Here is a 6,049-nt window from a genome sequence, read left to right as displayed (position 1 = left end):
AATGCTGCAGTGGGTAGATCGCCGTCTTTGAGTAGTTATCACAAACAAGCGGCTTCCGGCAGTCTGAGTCATTTAGTCTTCATCCTGTGATAGTCCAGAGGGTGGGATTACCCCGAAGATAACGCAATGCATTGCACGTCTCGTGTTTTTGGAGAGAGATCCCCAAACTCCGCTGGGATGGAGGAATCACTTCGAATTAGAAGGCTCTGATGTGGATTGTCCTTATTCAGTCACTAAGAGAAAAACTCAACACAGACTGTGTAATGGGAATTGTTGCATCATGGGTGTAAACCCTTAGAGACCTAATGAGAAATCCCTGTAAAAAATACACTCTTACCTTCTGAAGCTCATTTGTATTTAGAAATAGCACCAGAAACAGTCCACACCTACGTGAACGGATTTTTCCACTGTTACCCTACATGAGAAATACAAACCCACTTTGTGTGCACTTATAGGCGTTTTCTGTTTTAAAAGAACGTCTGTTTTGCCAGCTAGTACACTGAAGAATAGATATACTGTGTGCCACAACAAGAAAAATACAATTAGAGTTTTTCCTCTGATTTAGTCACACCCTGTGATGTTGCATAATACACTAGAGTTAATAAAATTTCTACTATTCAAATGTAAAGCAAATAAAAAAGGGAAAATGTTCAGCTTGTGTACCTCATGGAAAACCACAATTGAATTAGGAGGAATTTAACCGCACAATATCACTTAAGTAATTAAATTACAGCTATGAAAGGAGGGTTGGTGTATTTGGTGAATAGTAAAGCACTTTTGAGGACATGATGTGAACTTCATGGATTTTGTTTCGGGAGTCGGGACAGATCCAAAGGTGTTGTTAGCAACTTTTCCAAATGAGCATGAAAGTTATAGCAATTTTACACCACTGTTCAAAAGACTTATTTTGAAAAAAGTATCTTCGTGTTCACCAAGGATGCATTTATTTAATCAAAAATACAGCAAAAACAGTAATACTGTGAAATAATATTACACTTTAAAATAACTGTTTTCTACTTCAGTCTTCAGTGTCACATGATCCTCTAGAAATCATTCTAATATGCTGATTTGGTGCTCATAATAATAATAATAGCAATATTAAACAATAGTGCTGTTTAAAATATTATTGGTAACTGCAATAGATTTTTTTTTTCAGTATTTTTCAGTATTATTTGATGAATAGAAAGTTGAAAAGAACACTATGTATATGATATAGAAATCATTTCTAACATTGTAAATTTCTTTACTGTCACTTTTGATCCCATCCATGCTGAACAAAAGTATTTAAAAAAAAAAAAAAAAACATACAGTACTGACCCTAAAGCTTTGAACATGTAGGCCTATATATGCTTTAAAAAATGTCAGCTTTGTGCCATATTTTCTATTTATTTACTTTTTTAATTTCAAAACCATGGTTTTAATTTTGGATTTGATACAAAGCAATGGCAAAATGACAAAAATTGTAACATAAGTTGCATAAACGCAATCAATCGGTGATTGTTTAAAAGGTGCAATATAAAAAAAATAGTGCAACTGCGCCCTCTAGAGTTAAAACTATAAACAAGCATATGCAAGACTGACAAAACTTGCCATAAGCGTGCTTGTTTAAAGAATACCATTAAAATCCATAAGAAAGGACATTGACGTAGCATACATAGGCTTAAAAATGGAGCATATCATACCAAAAACTAAAGAAGATAATGTCACACTCGCTTTCAAAACATGCTTTCAAAGACGCAGTTTAATGTCAAAAACTCTTTCACAAGCTCCTGAAATGCAGAGCAGGTCTCTGTGGGCTGAGAGAAGTAGGCAAGAGTTTGGCGAAGGAAGCCAACACGTCCGTGCGCTGCGAAAATTCAGCAAGCTGTTGCCATGGCGAGGGACATCTGAATTTGCATACGCAGAGAAGGGCCTGGTAAATAATTGATGAACCCCTATTATTAGAATAAACTAATTTAAAGTTAATTATACTTGGATGAGCCTTTATCTGTAAATTCTAAAGAAGGGCGCAAATGTAAGCAACAGTGACAAACATCTGCCGCACTACAAATAATCGAGCCGGCACACTCAGCTAGATGAGTGTGTACTTTGTCTCTGTTGACCCACTTAACATGCTATTTCTCAATCATTCGCACAAGTGCAAACACTTTGGAGCATATGCGCATATTGAGTTTAGAGTGCTTTAGTTCAACACGACCTCTTAGAAGATCAATTCCTCAAATTATTTTTGGAAAAAGCGGCAGCAAATGGCCATTAAGAGGGAAACGCAGAAAGCATTTTGAATAGTTTTGAAACACTACATTGTGCCAGCCAATAGTTTAATGCCTGGGATGGTGAGAACATATCATGTGACTCATCAAAGAGGCTCTTTCAACCTGATCTCATGTATGTCCAGTCGAAGTGCTTCAGCTGCCATCTGGAGCTCAGAGATTCAGAACACATTGAGAGCCATGCACCTGCTCCTCATCACAACACACAAACCCAAACGTCAAGCTCAACGATACATTTAACTCATGCTTTTTAGTAACCTTGCCTTGAGCATGTCTTGGGTGTTTAAGGATGTCATTTACACGTTTTAGAAGTTTAATGACTAGCCCTATACTAGGGGCTCTGAATTTTAAAAGAAAATTTTAGCCCCTGCTTCTGAAATAAAATTCAGTTTTTATTAGATTTGTGTATTTGCTTGATTTTATGCATTGCTATAGAGTTACTAATATGTTCAGATTGGTTTTTGGCAGATTGCTTTGTGCTTTCTAGTGTTATTTTAGTATTATTTATATATTATTATTAATATTTTGAATTAGCTTATATTATTATACTTTCAGTTTTCCTTTTAATTTTAGTTTAAATTTGATTAATTTTGTTATGTTTTTGTCCTTTTCTATTTATTTTTAACATTTCTAATTAGCTTTATTTTTTTATTATTAATTTTATTTATTTGTATAATTTATTTTTTGATTATTATAATTTTTTTATATAGCTCTAACTTATTTCATTTCAGTAAGTTGCAAAGGCAACATTTCAAATTTTTATTTAAAGTTTTTTTTAAGTTTAAGTTTTTCATCTAATATTTATATTTTATTCCAACTTTATTTCAATTAACAAAAACAATTTTTAATAGTTTTAGTTTCAGTTAACAATAACAGCAAAGGCTTCTAGGATGTTCTCAGTTTCCAAAAAAAATCATTATACTTTCAGTTTTCATTTTAATTTTAGTTTAAATTTGATTAATGTTGTTATGTTTTTGTCTGGGTTTCAAAAAAAAAAAAAAAAAAGTCCAAGTGATTATGATATTCAGATTCTTATTTATGGCCAAGTCTTACCAGTGTCTTTTTTTTTTTTTTCATCCACCAAGCCAAAATTTTAAGTCAGATCACTAAAAAATTTTCTCCTTAAAAAGCCGTAAAATTTAAGGTATCATTCATGTCTGTAGCACAAATAAAAGTTTAATACCAATGGTTAAAATAATACAATATTAAAAGTTTATTTAAATATATGTATTTCAATATTAATAACACAATAATAAATATTAAAATAAATATTTATAATACTATAGCAAATATTCATTTATAATAATAAATAACGCAAAAACAAAATAAAGCAAAGGTGATGCCTATGAATGCAGCATTCTCAGGGTTGCTGTATAAACGTACCGGTTCTTTCCGCTCCACTGATAATGGGGTCTTTCAGGGCATCTGGGTCCTCACCCTGCACCTGTCCCTCTAACTGCTCGCCTGTTAGCAAACAGAGGCACAGCTAATGCCTTACATCCAATCAGACGCATCAAATATTCCTAATAGGCGGAGCTTACATCTCATCACCCTATTACATGGCAAAGAACCGGTGCCACTGACACCGAGAAAGCTGCTCATATCTGATTACGGCCAGGTGATTCTGTTCTTTTTCTGTGGCCAGCATCGATACGCACACAAACGTTCATTGTTTAGCCTTCAAGATGGGAAGAGGAAATCTACTGTTGGCTCAGGTTCAACAATCAAGCGTTTGACACTCACAAAAGACAGCCTCTGTCTCAAGTGACACATGAAGACGTTGGTGTTTGAATGACCCTGGGCCTCGGCCATTGTCTGAACGGCAACGTAATTGAACAGCAAGTGAATTGGATCCAGGATAATTAGACGATGTTTACATGCACACCTTCAGATGAAACGCAAGGGAAATATGTGTTGGCGGATGAACATGAAGAACATTAAAGAAATAGAAAAGGAACATGAATATGTAAATAATACCAGATCATACAGCTCTTGTCCACCCACTCGCATATTTATAGTAGTGTACTAAAACCAGCACGGTTGCCTGAGAAACAAGCTTCTGTAGGATGTTCTTCAAAGAGATGTTCTGTCAGAATGATTCAATACACTCTCGAATGACAGTTTAAGAGAATGAGTTACAACAAATCACTGATATTTTGTTATAAAGGTCAACAAGAGTCGTTATTATTGTGGAAAAACTGGTGCAAATTTTGCAGTTCCACATGCAGCTTCACTAAGAGACCTAAAATGTATCCGCATCCACATCTTTCTAGATTTTTCTTGGTCATAAGCTAAATTATTAGCAACAGTTTACAATCAGCAGTCTTTTATATTCATATCTACACTTTACAAATACTGGAAACCATTTTTTTTTTTAAAAACAGAACATTTAACATTTAGTCCCTCAAGCAGCACAGGCTCATTTACATAAATGCACGCCTACATACAGAATAGTTGCATACTGCTATTTCATTATGTAACAGCTTTGCAGTTCCATACAAGCAGCTTCACCAAGAAACCTAAAATGCATCCTCACACACTGCTTTACAGATTATTTATAAACTAAATTATTAGAAATATTTCACAAACCAACAGTTCACTCATAGTAAATTTAAACATATTTAAAACAAAAAACTTTAACTTTTAGACTACATATGGTTTGTCATTCCCCGAAGCAGCATTTATTTACATAAATGTAGGTCTATAGCCTACTGAATGGTTGAATATTGCAATTTTATTATTTATTTAACAACTTTGTATATTAAATGGTTGCTTGTTGTTTTACTTATTTATTTATTTTTTAACAGGAACTAGAGCATATATCAAAAAAACATGAGAGTCTGACCATGTTCTTCATTATGATCTTTTCCTTAACAAGAGGCAATTAAAAAAAAGAAAAGAAAAGGAATATATATTACTTGGGTAGGACAGACGTAGTAGTCATAGAAACCTGCGAATAGCGGTTTGGCCGATTATAGAATTAAAATTACAACTAATAATTCAGATCAATTGCTAATAGTTGTATTTTCCCTCAAAATGATCAAACTAGGGGCCGGTTAATGGACAGACGTTTGATGCGACTCAATTTATCCCGAAATAAACAGATGCGCAACATGTTGTAAGCATCTATTCTCACGACCTAATAAACTTGTTATAAGCCTTCATGCAGGTACAGAATAATTTCGGGGAACGGAGTTCAGAAAAGGTGAAGGATAGGGTTCGACTGATGAATATTTTATACAAAGTGTGGATTTACAGACGTGACAGATTAAACCGCTCCAAATGACAGTCGCCAATGTAAGCGAATGGACGTACCTGTGAGGAGACGAGTTTCCTCGACTATTGATCCATCCTAAAGTTGCTGCGGCTGGGGTAAATTCTCGCACTTGCCTCGAGGTATGCGGAGCCTCTGCCTCTTTACGACTGTCAATCAAACAAGTAGCGTGCATACGTAAGCTCCTCCCATTTGTTAAGCCCCTCCCATCGGTGCCCTCACTTACAGGTTGGCTATGTATTTTCTGCTTGTCAGTATAAGTCTGAGTCTTTACTGGGCAACCAAAGCCGAAATTAAATACTTAGAAGTTGTTGTGTTAAATAATACAATAATTATGTCCAGTCAACCGTTAAATGTAGAATTGTAATGAGTGGCTAACTACACATTATCACGCTTATTAAGTTACACGGCTATTTAACAACAAATACTTGGACATTAATATTGATTTGCATTAAATATTTTTATTATTATCCATCACAATGTAAACAAAACTGCTGAGCAATAA

Source organism: Onychostoma macrolepis, chromosome 15 (assembly GCF_012432095.1).
Source record: "Onychostoma macrolepis isolate SWU-2019 chromosome 15, ASM1243209v1, whole genome shotgun sequence".
Lineage (NCBI taxonomy): Eukaryota > Metazoa > Chordata > Actinopteri > Cypriniformes > Cyprinidae > Onychostoma > Onychostoma macrolepis.
The sequence above is the reverse complement of the archived record's forward strand: the minus strand, read 5'-3'. Positions refer to the sequence as shown.